The sequence below is a fragment of the Zingiber officinale genome, chromosome 4B, assembly GCF_018446385.1.
Source record: "Zingiber officinale cultivar Zhangliang chromosome 4B, Zo_v1.1, whole genome shotgun sequence".
Taxonomy (NCBI): Eukaryota; Viridiplantae; Streptophyta; class Magnoliopsida; order Zingiberales; family Zingiberaceae; genus Zingiber; species Zingiber officinale.
This window is the reverse complement of record NC_055993.1, coordinates 51811584-51824106: the sequence shown is the minus strand read 5'-3', so window position 1 is coordinate 51824106 and position 12523 is coordinate 51811584. Positions and strand designations below refer to the sequence as shown.

The 12523-nt window shown below is 34.5% G+C and overlaps 1 protein-coding gene across 1 annotated transcript in view; it reads left to right on the top strand.

Moving 5' to 3' along the window:
- Positions 1–179, top strand: part of LOC121975062 (uncharacterized protein At2g37660, chloroplastic-like) — a 51623-nt gene extending 51444 nt beyond the window's left edge. The window contains exon 11 of the mRNA XM_042526424.1: positions 52–179. The gene's annotated coding sequence lies outside the window, so the exon portion shown is untranslated. The remainder of the gene's footprint in view (positions 1–51) is intronic.
- Positions 180–12523: the final 12344 nt, after the last annotated feature.

Below are 12523 nucleotides of genomic sequence, written 5' to 3'. Positions count from 1 at the left end.
AGTGCTCTTGGAAACATATTGGATATAATTATTATCTTACATTATTTACAGGGGCTGTGACTTGACTGCGTGCAAACAACTACTGATTTTGTTATTACAGCTTATGCTCAAGCTGTTGCCTTGCACGCCTACTACATGCCTAAGAAAACTTGATTGGGTGGTATTGAACAAAATTTAATTTGCATCTCCCACTTCTCAAGTTTATTAATGGGGTTTGATCCCTTCTTCCCAAGTGTAAAACTTGGACATGGTTAATTTGGTAGGTACTAGTTAAAATTGCATCCAATGCAACTTCTAAACTCGTTCGGTTTACTAACTTTGCTAAACACATTTAATGTGAATCCCAAGCTTTACCTTTAACATACGTATACAAGTTCATGAATCAACTCAAGTAAAACTCATCATTCAATTATCATTGCCTAAGTTTGACTCAGGCATGCCTAAGAAGTGTGGCCTTAATTGAGGCCAACAAATGGCGTAACCAAGTATATACCTATTCAAATTCACAACTATAGAAGGTGAGTCATTTTGATATCTACACGAGGAATTGTAGTATTAATGGTCTCATTAAACTCTATGTATCTCATGTGCATCTAAAGCTTTTTCGCATGACTTCCTAAATCATGATTCCTATTTTATTTGAAACTTTTGAGAAACCATTTATGCTTCAAAAGGATAGTTTTATTGACCAACTCTTCTGTAGTAGAATTAACTTGCAACTTAGTTACTTAGCCTATTAAACTTGGTCTGAGTTAGCATAAAGTGTGTGAGACCCATGCCTCAAGACAACATCAGGAGGTAGACAACACGAGGATAGTTTTATGTTGATTGTGTTCTTGCATTGATGATGAATGTATCTATATCATGATTATTTACATCATATTCATCATTGCACTCTATGCATGCTGATAATTAAGTCTCTCTCTATAATTGAGAGAGTTGTCAGTCATATTCGCTACACATTCTGAGTAGTGGTAGCTGGAGTCGTGTAGATAGTACCCCTTCTTGTTATGTAGTTAGATAAATACTCTGCATTCTGTCCGTCTCTGTCACATTGATGTAATGGTAGCTGGAGACATGAGCAGTCGTCATTGTCCTCCCTGCTCGGTCACATTGATGTAGTGGTAGCTAGAGTGCTGTGTAGAAGTGACATACATGTTCGTATACATATGATACACGGTGCATTTTTTTTAGATATATCTACATATGCTTGTGATATGTTTGCATTTGATTGAGCTATAATTGCTGTATATGGTTGTCATGATTCATACATGTTCATTTATCATATATATATATGCTATTATATATTGCTCAACAAATCTGTTTTAATCTCTAATGAGTTTACTAATCACTATACTGTGTATGTTAGATCCAGATTAGGTATGTGCATTTATTATACTATATCTAATTATATTTTTATTTCCCTACTGAAATTGTATGTTTTGGTCTCCATGTTCTACGTTGAACATGCACTATTATGTCTATTATCCACTGAGTCATCCAGACTTATCACCCCGTTATATGTTTTATGTTCTTCAAGTATCATGTAGATGTTGCAGAGTTGCTTGGAGTATCCTGTCTGTCGGTCCCACGTCATATCTTAGGACAACTTTATTTGTGTCATTTTGCTTTACTTGCATTTCCTTGGATTTCATTATGGATTCGATATTGTAATTTTGACTTGGAGTTGATGTTTAGACTTGTGTCTACCTTTATTGTTTTCACTGCTTGTTGTGTTTAAGTCGAGCCGGCTCGTAGTTTGTCATTTTGGTTTGAGTGTCCTACCTTATGTCTTTCGTTGTATTTTTGTTTCAACCGCGTGGGTCCAAGTATATTTCCATCTGTGTGAGCTGTAGTTATTATACTTGTACATCCGTGTGGTTATGTATCTAGGTTCCATACGTTGTCATAAGAGGGGAGATATTGTCCATTTATCGGGCTGAGACTCCTTCGAGGCACGACAAGGTACTAGAGTGGATCTAAATACCCTGAGGCCTAGGCGACCCAGTGGGTCCAAACCCTTGATCGGTCTGAACCCAGCTACTTTTGTAGATGAGTTGGCGCACTCTGATTAGCTGACACACGTCAGTTCTAGGCACCTAGGGTGGTCAAAGCGCCCAAGAGTAGATAGTGTTCTGTTTCTACTCCTTTCTCACTTAATCGTTTAAATTTCCGTTGCTTACTCACACACACTTTTTAAAGTTTGAAAAAGAAAAAGATTTCAAAATACACTTGATTCACTCTCACTCTCACGCACCTACGATCCTACAAATTACACCCAAATATCCTTAAGTATTTTATACTTGGTTTCTTATTAAAATAGATTTTATAGGGTATTTTAATTTGTATTTTATTTATTATAATTCTATTTTGAACGTAGCACGCCGTATTAATGGCTCCAGTCCAAAAGAATTTAGGTAGGTTGTATTATTTATCACTGACCTAGCTATTTTTTGTAAATTTTTATTTTTTCTTTTGACTATTCTATTTTATTGGGGTGTTTTAGGACATGAAAATTCATGGTGATATTCATTTTCCAGATAGAGATTTGTAAAATTATAATTTTTAAATTCTCCATTATTGTCGCTTTTAATTTTCTTAATTTTTAGGTCTTTTTTCATTTTCTATTTGTTTGCAAAAATTGTTAAATATTTCAAAGGTTCCATTTTTATACTTTAAGAATTTTACCTAGATATACCTGGAATAATCATCAATTATAACCAAACATTATATACTTCCATTTATTGATTTAAATGAGATTAAAGTTAAAATTTTCAACAAGTAGAACTTTTCTAATTAAGAAATTTTATTGTAACTGAATATCACCAATTCTAATTACTTTAAGTTTGTCATTGTTACCAAAGACAATTGATCCTAGATTCTTGAACTTTATGTTTGTGAATTCATGTTGATCTCTAGTTAAATGTCTAAAGCATCCACTATCTAGTATTCATATAATATACGAATATTAAATAATAAGTGTTATTGGAGAAATAACCTTATTGAAATTTTTAAGAATTTTTAGAAATTTTTTAGATTTTAAACGGAGTTCGGATGACATATTTTAAGGAGATGAATTAATTAGGTTTAGAGATAGCCTACTTGGAATATCAATTAAGTGGGAGATGCTTGATTTCATTTGCAATTAATTAAACTAACTAAAAGATAACAAAACCTAAGTTTTCATTATCCCATCATCTCACCCGATCCCTTTCTCCCGGATTCTTCTCATCGCTAACATGCTTCTTGGATCGTGAAAGTCGATAGGGGGGGTGAATATCGATTTAAAATCATTCGTAGCTAAGTAAAAGTAAGCAGCGGAAAAATAAAAGAGAGCACAAACGCTAACACAAACCAATTTACTTGGTTCGGATCCTTCGTCGACTCCTACTCCAAGGTCCGTACTCGTTGAGTGCTTTTGTTGGGCAATTCACTAGCAGTTCGCAAAAGATTACAAATGCAAGTACACGAACTTTAAAAGGAAATACTGACAACAAAATAAAGTAAGAAAAAACTCTTGGTAGCACGTTGTCAGAGGTGCTTCACAGCGACGCAGGAACGCAGCGCAGTAGAGCAGATGTCGTTATTGTTCTTTGCTTCAGGGCTCACCCTCCTTATATAGGAGGCTCCGGGCGTCCGGATCCCTTCCTGGCGCCTGAACTGTGATGTAGCCTAGCCAACCAGTGAGCTCCATGTGCGATGACTGCGATAGGATAAAATTTGCCTTTCGGCGCCCGAACTAATTCCGGGTGCCCGGACAAACTCCGAGCACCCGTATCCCTTCTGAGCGCTCGGACCACCTTTCTTCAGAAGGTTCTTTTCCTACAAGAAAGTGTTAGTCCGAGGCAAAATAAAAGTTATACTACCCTGCAAAATAAAAGTTAGTACAGTTAAAGAAAAAGAGAGTAGTAATTAGATTCCGTCTCACCGAGACCGGAATCTAGTCAAGATCTCAACTTAGATTTCCGAAATGGTTCTAAGTTGGTTCGGCGCCTAAGTTCCCTAACTGGGAACACACCCTCACCAAGTCACTCCCCTCTAGTGACTTATCTTAACTTACCTACTAGACATCTGGTGAGTCTGTCGACCGGTCTGGACTTCGTGCCAGCTACCCGATCAGCCCGTCGACCTAGCAACACAAAGTTAGCACAATAGATAAAAATAGTACAGTAAACCTAGGATTACCTTCCTAGGATTGTCTAGCTTCACTCACTAGGACTTCCATTGCCCGACTTCACTCACTAGGACTTCCTCTACCTAGCTTCACTCACCGGGACTTCCAACACCTAGCTTCACTCACTAGGGTCCGACTTCACTCACCGGGACTTCCACCACCTAGCTTCACTCACTAGGGCTTGGCTTCACTCACCGGGACTTCCACCACCTAACTTCACTCACTAGGGCCCGACTTCACTCATCAGGACTTGAAGCACTTTGCCTAACCTTTGGTTAGAACTTACCTTTGCTTGTCATCTAGTTCCGACTAGATTTTTCTCTCTCAAATATCAAATCCTGTTTAGGTTAACCCTTGATCATATTGTCAAACATTAAAATCCTAGAGGTCGATTGCACCAACAATCTTCCCCTTTTTGATGTTTGACAATTTTCTTAAGTTAGGCTTGGGTCTTTAAGGGTTAATTCTCAAGAGTTGAGAAATTCGAAAAAGTTTGAGAGGTTTTAGATAATTTTTTCTAACTTAATACATCACTCTCCCCTTTGGCACACATCAAAAGGATATAAACTTAAGGTTCTATTAGGTTTTGCACCAACAATGTACGAAAAACTTTCCAAAGTGTTTGCAAAAATATCTTTTTAAGTAAGCATAAAAGAAAACTTGAGTAAACCCTTTTTTGAACTTTATAAAACTGTTGAAAAGAATTTTTTGAATTAAAGATTTTAAAAGTAATTTTAAACAAATTTTCTAAGTAAGTTTTCACAATTAACAACTTTTGAGAGTTTAAACAACTCTTTGATAGTGCATTTTCAAAGTTTTTTAAGGTCTTTCACAAAAATTTGTAAAGCAAGGAGTATTTTATAAAAGATTATGAAAATAATTTTTCAAACTCAGTTTTAAAGATTTGCAGAATTTAATTTTTAAAAATTACTTTTAATCTTTTAATTAGGGCTCCGCCTTAACTTGACATATTCTTAGGACTTCTTGTTAACCATAAGTAAAACTTCCTATGTGTCTAGGGGGTTGATCCAAATTAAAAGAATACAAAGTTTGAAGGTGAGCTTTTAAAATATTTTCCAATACACTAAAAAAAATTTGAAAGTGATTGTGGAACAAAATCTTTTGAGAAGAGCTTGTCAATTTGTTAAAATGTTCACTACATAACAAAATAGTTTTTCAAAATATGTTAAAAAAACATAATTCAAAACAATTTTTGAAAAGCATAGAGTGTTGTTTTTTTTATAAACCAAGTTTGGAAAGTAATTTGTAAAATAGTTTTCAAAATGAAAAAAAATTGGAAATATTTTAAGAATATTTTTCAAATAAAGTGTGAGAAGATTTTTCAAAATATTTTCAAGTGTATTTATAAAATTTTCAAATATTTTTACAAAAGTAATTTTTCAAAATACTTTACAAACATATTTTTCAAAACCATCTCCCCTGAAGTCAACACTCCCCATGAAGTGAATACTAGAGTTTGGACATAATTTCAAGGCTTTAGTACATTTGTCTACCTAAGTGTGTTAAGGAAATTGGGATCAATAATACTTATGTTTAGTATACTATTTTCATAAGTATTTCTACATATTATAATTATTCATTTAAGTTTCAAGTTAAATGCAATAATTTGTTATTAACTCAATTTAATACTTATTTGATTAAAACAACTTAAATTTTGTATTAATTGATGAAAGTCTTAATTATAATTTAATTTTTTATGTACATTATCCTTAGATTAACTAAGTTTAAAGTATTAATTTGGAGTTAAATTTATTGAAGTTATTAAACCAAGTTAAGTAATTTTAAGGTTCTTTAATTAATATAAAGTAGTTAAAATTTTTATTAATATTTTAATGTAAAATCAAGTTTGTTTTAAAATGATTTAGAATAAAGTTGATCAAGATACTAATCAAATCAATCTTAGTTCTTAAATAAAGTTAGACTAAATTTACTTATTAATTATTAAGTTTAAAGTTTAATTGAATTAATTGAATTAAGATTTAAGTTTTAAGTTTTAAGTTAAGGGTCTTAGTTTTAAAATGATTTTTTAAAGAATTTAAATTGATTTTTAAAGATGTTTAAAATATTAAAAGGATTTCAAAATAATTTTTTAAGTTAAAAAGATTTTTTTAACATATATTTTTTTAAGTTTAAAAGATTTTAAAATAATTTTTAAGTTAAAAAGATTTTTAAAATATTTTTTTTTCAATTAAAAATATTTTTAAAATAATTTTTGAAGTTAAAAAGATTTTTAAAAATAATTTTTTAAAATAACTTTTAAAGTTAAAATAACTTTTACGTTAAAATAAGTTTTAAGAAAATTTTAAGTTAAAATAATTTTTGACTTAAAAATTATTTTAAAATAATATTTTAAGTTAAAAAGATTTTTAAAAATAATTTTTTAAAATAAATTTTAAGTTAAAATGATTTTCAAGAAAATTTTAATTTAAAATAATTTTAGAGAAAGTAAGGGATATTCTCTGTCACATGATCCTATGGTCATACATTCCAAGGCACCTCCTCTACACAGTGACCGATCCTCTACACCTAATTGTATTGGCCTCACATACATTTTGCCAAACACATATAAGACAAAACACAATAGAATATGACATAAACACTTCATTGCACTAGAAAATGTATAATACATAATTCATACATCACATCATAACTACTTTCTACATTCTAAATATGGAGAATCTACTCTATTATGAAGGATTTACAAACAAGAGACAAGAAATTAATCATCCTATAATCTAAAACACAAGATAGAGAAAAGAGGAATGCTTATCTATGTGCTACTGGTCTTCTTGCTTTACAATCCTTGCTTTAGAGGTGGACGGATCGTGTGGAATGTCGAAGATGGAAGCTCGATGGTTCCCCAAGGGGGAGAACCTTTCCCCAGGGAATATGGATGGAGCTCTAAAACAAAGATAATGAGAAAAGGGGAGAAACCCCTTTTATAGTGGGGCACATGATCCCCTTGTTTTCTCCGCCACGACCGTGTCTTTTGGCACGACCTGGGCGTGAATAGACTCGGCCGGAGAGGCACGGCCGTGCCAATTTGCATGTCCAACCCCTGATTTACCTCTAGAAACTTGGCACGACCTGACCCTAATTCCTTTATGGAAGTATAGCAAAGCCGGAACACGATTCGGTTGTGGAAGGGGGATATGGCTATGTGTTTTCACACGACCACCTCTTGGTTGGCTACTTGTGGGAGGCATGGTAGTAACTTCAGGCACGACCTGCCCCGGTTTTGCCTAGAGAGAGAGCATACGATCGCGCCACGGGGAATGGCTAGGTTGCTGATTCTTCACAAATTGCATCAATGTGTCTTTCCACTCCATTTTTACTTCAATTTGCATTCTGTCAATATAAACATACAAAGAGCAGGCCTCCAAACAAAATAAAATGGAAGTATGACATATAATGAAATAGGGTGCGATAAACATAGATTATATACATGTAATACAAGTAGATGTACGTTAAAGAATTTTTAGAAACAAAATACAACCTACGCACATCACACCCCCATACTTAAACCTTTGCTTGTCCTCAAGCAAAAATTATATCTAAACTCATGTGGTTAAATAGTGCATCATAATCTTTAGTGAGTCAATCTAATCCTATCAAATAATTTCATTGGTGAGCAAGTTATAAAAATAGTTTCGACATGGCCTAAGAAAACTACACAAGATCTCAAAGGACTACTCAGAATCAAGAGAAACATAACATTTATTTTTCTAGTAACCTAACTCGGTCTTAAACAGGTAAATTGTTAGTTTTCACTCACGATAACTACTTTCTATCCCTTTATCATATGATTTTTTTCTTTTTTTTTGGTGCTTTAAAGGTGTATCACTAACACAAATATAAATATATAAATGCAAATGTAGAGATTTTGATTTTTCTAAGTTAGTTTCCATGATTCGAGATCATCTAATAACTTAAATATAATTAAGAGGTCACCTTAGAAACACATGTACTAGTCCAGTTCTATAAATCATGACTATTTTTAGAGTTATCTATTATCAAAATTAGGTAAGGTGTAAAGAAATCCTAAAATAAGCCAATACTTAAACTCTTACAGTAAAAATATTGCTCACTTCATGCTAACATAGATAGGAAAAGATAGATCACTAAATATACTATCACCATAACTAACTGATAATCCACATAAAATTTAGAACAAGTGTGCTAGTATTTTACATTAAGGAACAAACAATCATGACGTGCTATATGAACTATGAAAAATTTTATTATACTAAAATAAATATGAAAAAACTAAACTATAATCCACACATCCCTCAGACTTAAACTTTTCATTATCCCAATAAAAACTAGAAATGCAAATATGGAGGAGATTTTGAAATTAGAGAAGTTACCAAGTGATGAGCTCCAAATGATTAAGACATTCACGTTTTGAAGATACTTTCTTATCTATGATTCACACTCCTCTACAACTTTGAATCCTACAAGAAGAAAGTGGATAAGGAAAACTAAGTAGAGGGATAAGGGTTATTATGAACAAAGTGAAGAAACTATAAAGAAATTAAAACTAAATTAAAAACAAGATTGAACTTGGGTTGCCTCCCAAGAAGCGCTTGTTTAAGGTCATTATCTTGACCCCTTATTAGGTTCATCGAAATCATGATCTTGCCGGAGTGAGATACCTTTGAACTTTTCGGCTAATGGCCTAAAATGCGGAGGGAGCTTTCATCGTGGGAATCACATTTTAAGGAATATCTCTCTCCTTCTTCTCCTTAAAGATTGTTCTTGACGGTTGGAGAAGGTTCACTTGAAGTATCTAGGCCAAAAGTGCGGTAATCAAAGTTGATGTTGAGGCCTTGTTCTGATGAAAGTGAAGTATAGACAAAAGTGAGAGTGTCCAGTCTTGGGGTCTCCGGCTATCTACCACTTCCCACTCAAAGAGCTGCTGTATACTAATGTTAACATCTGCCTCATCTATGATCCTATCATCCATCAAGCATGTATTATCAGAAGTTGCAAAAGGAACAATAGCAAGGTTGGTTGAAGATGCATCAATGGTCCTATCAGTGCCCAGAGTATCATCAAATACATCATCACCATGCAAACCAATAGAGGAGTCTTGTAGAGCTATAGAATAATGATCACAATCGCCTAAAGCTTTACATTCCATTCCTTCCAAATCATCATTCAACTAAGCCTCTAAATTTGTACTTGACACATCAACTTACCATAGGGATTGGAGAAACAAGATCCCCTCTTGCATCAAGAGCTCTTCTAATTCTTGAAGTTTGGTCTTCATTTGACTAGGAGTAGGAATATTTGAGTCTTGGGAGTTCTCCCAGTCAGTCAGCTCATTAAGTTGTAACTGTTGTGGTCCATCTGATAGTGAGTCATCTTGAAATTCTGATGGACTCTAATTTGCTTGAGAAGACCACTTAACACTTTGAATGCAGATATAGTCTAAATTTTGATGGTCCACCCAATCTTGATTGTAGTGTTGAGGTGAGTCAGAGAAGTTTGTTGTGGTAGTAGCTGCTCATCCTCCTCAGAAGTGTGCTTGGGTTGAATGTTTTAAGTTTGATGATCTCTCCAGTCATAACTAGATATACTAGGAACAGAATCATATATGTCTTGATGTACAAATTGGAATAGATTCTGAAGTTTCGAGTAAGAGGTAGTAGCTTTTTGGAAGAAGTGACAAAAAACAGCTAGATGGGATAAACTGCCACAAACCTTGCAGGTATCATCAATTGGTTCAGTGGAAGGGCTAGGCATCATTTTAAAATAGGTGGCATATGGCAGTCGGATGGGTTAGACTATCATATACTTTGCAGATGTTCAAAATTTGCTTGTCATCTAAATTATATTTTACATTTAGGCCTCTAGGTTGCCAAGATTATCAATCATGGCTAAAGAAAATTTCTGATCTCACCTAAAACAATATCACTAAACTCACAAGACATGGTGAGTAATCATCATACAGAACATAGATATAGGAGATATAAAATAATCAAGGCACTCAACCAATTTTTATATATATATATATTTAAAAATAAATGCAAAATTTAAAGATAAGAAATAAAATGCATAATGAAAAATAAGAAATAAAATGTAGAAAGGAAAGAAAAAGAAATATATCTAGAGTAACACATATGCTAATCAACTAATGTTAATGCGAACAATCCTCGGCAAGGGTGCCAAAAACTTGATGTGAGTCTGTAAGTATACAGGTGTCATCAAGTAATAAACTATCTATCTCACAGGGACTGTTGATTAAGCACTACTTAACTTCGCACGGTGAATTATCTAGACAATCGGAAGGATAGTTTTGATTACTAACGCTTAAGAGAGAAACAGAAGGGAAGAGAGAGAGAGAGAGAGAGAGAGAATAACAATAGATGAGTGAAGGATGATAGATTCTAAGATTTCAGTTTCATTATGATGCTAGTTAATATCCCTATACATTATTTATCCACCTAACTCCATGCTTACACTCGTGTAGGAATTCTAACTAAAGTCCAGCACAATCCCTGCGCAGATCGCACCGAAGAGTTTACCTAAGTTCTAACGCCATTAATTAAAGAAACATCTCTAGAAAGTCTGGTTAAAGGGATGCCCTCTATTACAAGGCCTCCCGATTATACAATCACTAGAGTTAACCGATTTTCTTCCTAACGGTAGATTAATGCAATTAAGTAGAAGAGGTAACTTAGAAAGTCCGGTTAAAAGGATACTTTTTGTCATAGGGTCCCCCGGTCATACAATCGCTAGATTACACAAGTCACTTCCTAACATTAATTTGGAAAAAATTCCTAAAACTCTAATTAACCTCCTTAGCAGAGAATTGATCACCGTTTAAAAAAAACGCCATAGAAAGTAAGGGATACCTTATGTCACAAGGTCCTATAGTCTTACAATCTAAGGTCTTTCCCCTACATGGTGATCAAAACTCTATATCTGAATGTATTGACCTCACACATATTTTGTCAAACACATACAAGGCACAACACACAAGAACAAGTCATAAAACATATGATAGCATAAGAAAATGTCTAAATACATAGTTTATACATCACATCACAACTACTTCTTGTTGAAATCCCGTGGTAGTTTTGATGTGATCAACCAGGTTAAGTTAGGTCTTGTTGTGTTTGATCCTTGTGTCTAAGTGTGCAGGAACTTAGGAATACAAGAAGTCGAGCAGAAGACGCAGTTAGCGAGAAGGATGGCATGGGAAGGGAGCCGACGGGCTCGGTGCATCTGAGGGACGAGGTGTTACAGAAGAGTACACCGGTGGATGAGAAGGACGTGCACGATGTTCTAGCGGACGAGAAGCCGAAGCAGAAGCCTGCTCGAGGAGAAAATTGGGAAATGGATTCAGGTGAGCCATATTTTGGTTGGCCAAAATCACCTAGGTGATCGGAGAAGTAAAAGAGAAAAAGTGGCTGTAAGTGTTGCTAGAGGCACCTTCAAAGGAAGTTGAAGGCGCCTCCGCGCCTTCTGTGGTTGGAAGGCGCCTTCGATGAACAGTACGATGGCGCCTTCTAGCCCTATGAAAGGTGCCTTCGACTAGGCAGATTTTTCCGTTGGTAGTGGATAAACTTTTATCCACTGGTGCCTCGCTCGAGGCGCCTTCCAACTCTATGGAAGGCGCCCTCAAGCCAATGATAAGATTTTTCAGGGGTTATAAAAAGGCCTAACCTAGGAAATCAATAATCAACTCCTGTATTCTTTTCCTAGTAACTGTTTGAGCATTTAACGATTGTAAGAGGCTACTTTGCCTTCATTGAAGAAGATTTTTAGAGCTTTTCATTGCCCTTGGATTAACAATCACTTAGGTTGTAACTAAGTAAATAGTGTGCCTCGTCTTTTTTAGTTGTTAATTTAAGTTATTATTATTGTTGCTTTTAATTTGAGTTGAAAGAACGGGAAATGTATTGTTTTCTTTTTTAGGCAATTCACCTCCTCTTGCCAGCCTCGTTGTGTCAATAAATGGTATCAGAACCTAACAACCTTAGAAGGACTAACCACTGATTGAAGTACCGAAACGATGGCCGAACCGACAATTTTCCCATAGAAGTTTAAGGGAGAATTTACGTGTTGGAAAAAACACATGGAGGTATTTTTCAAAACTGATTTTGAATTACTATTAATAATTAAATATGATTTTGTAGCTCCTAAAGACTCCCAAGGAAATGAAAAGGAAGAACATCAATGGACCAAGAAGGAGCAAGCAGACTTCGTAGCAAACGGATGAGTCGAGTTCCACCTATTTAGCGTACTTCCACCTAGGAAGTGAATAGGATTGGTGAGTACGAATCAGCAAAGGAACTTTGGGAGAAGTTCCTAGAGCCG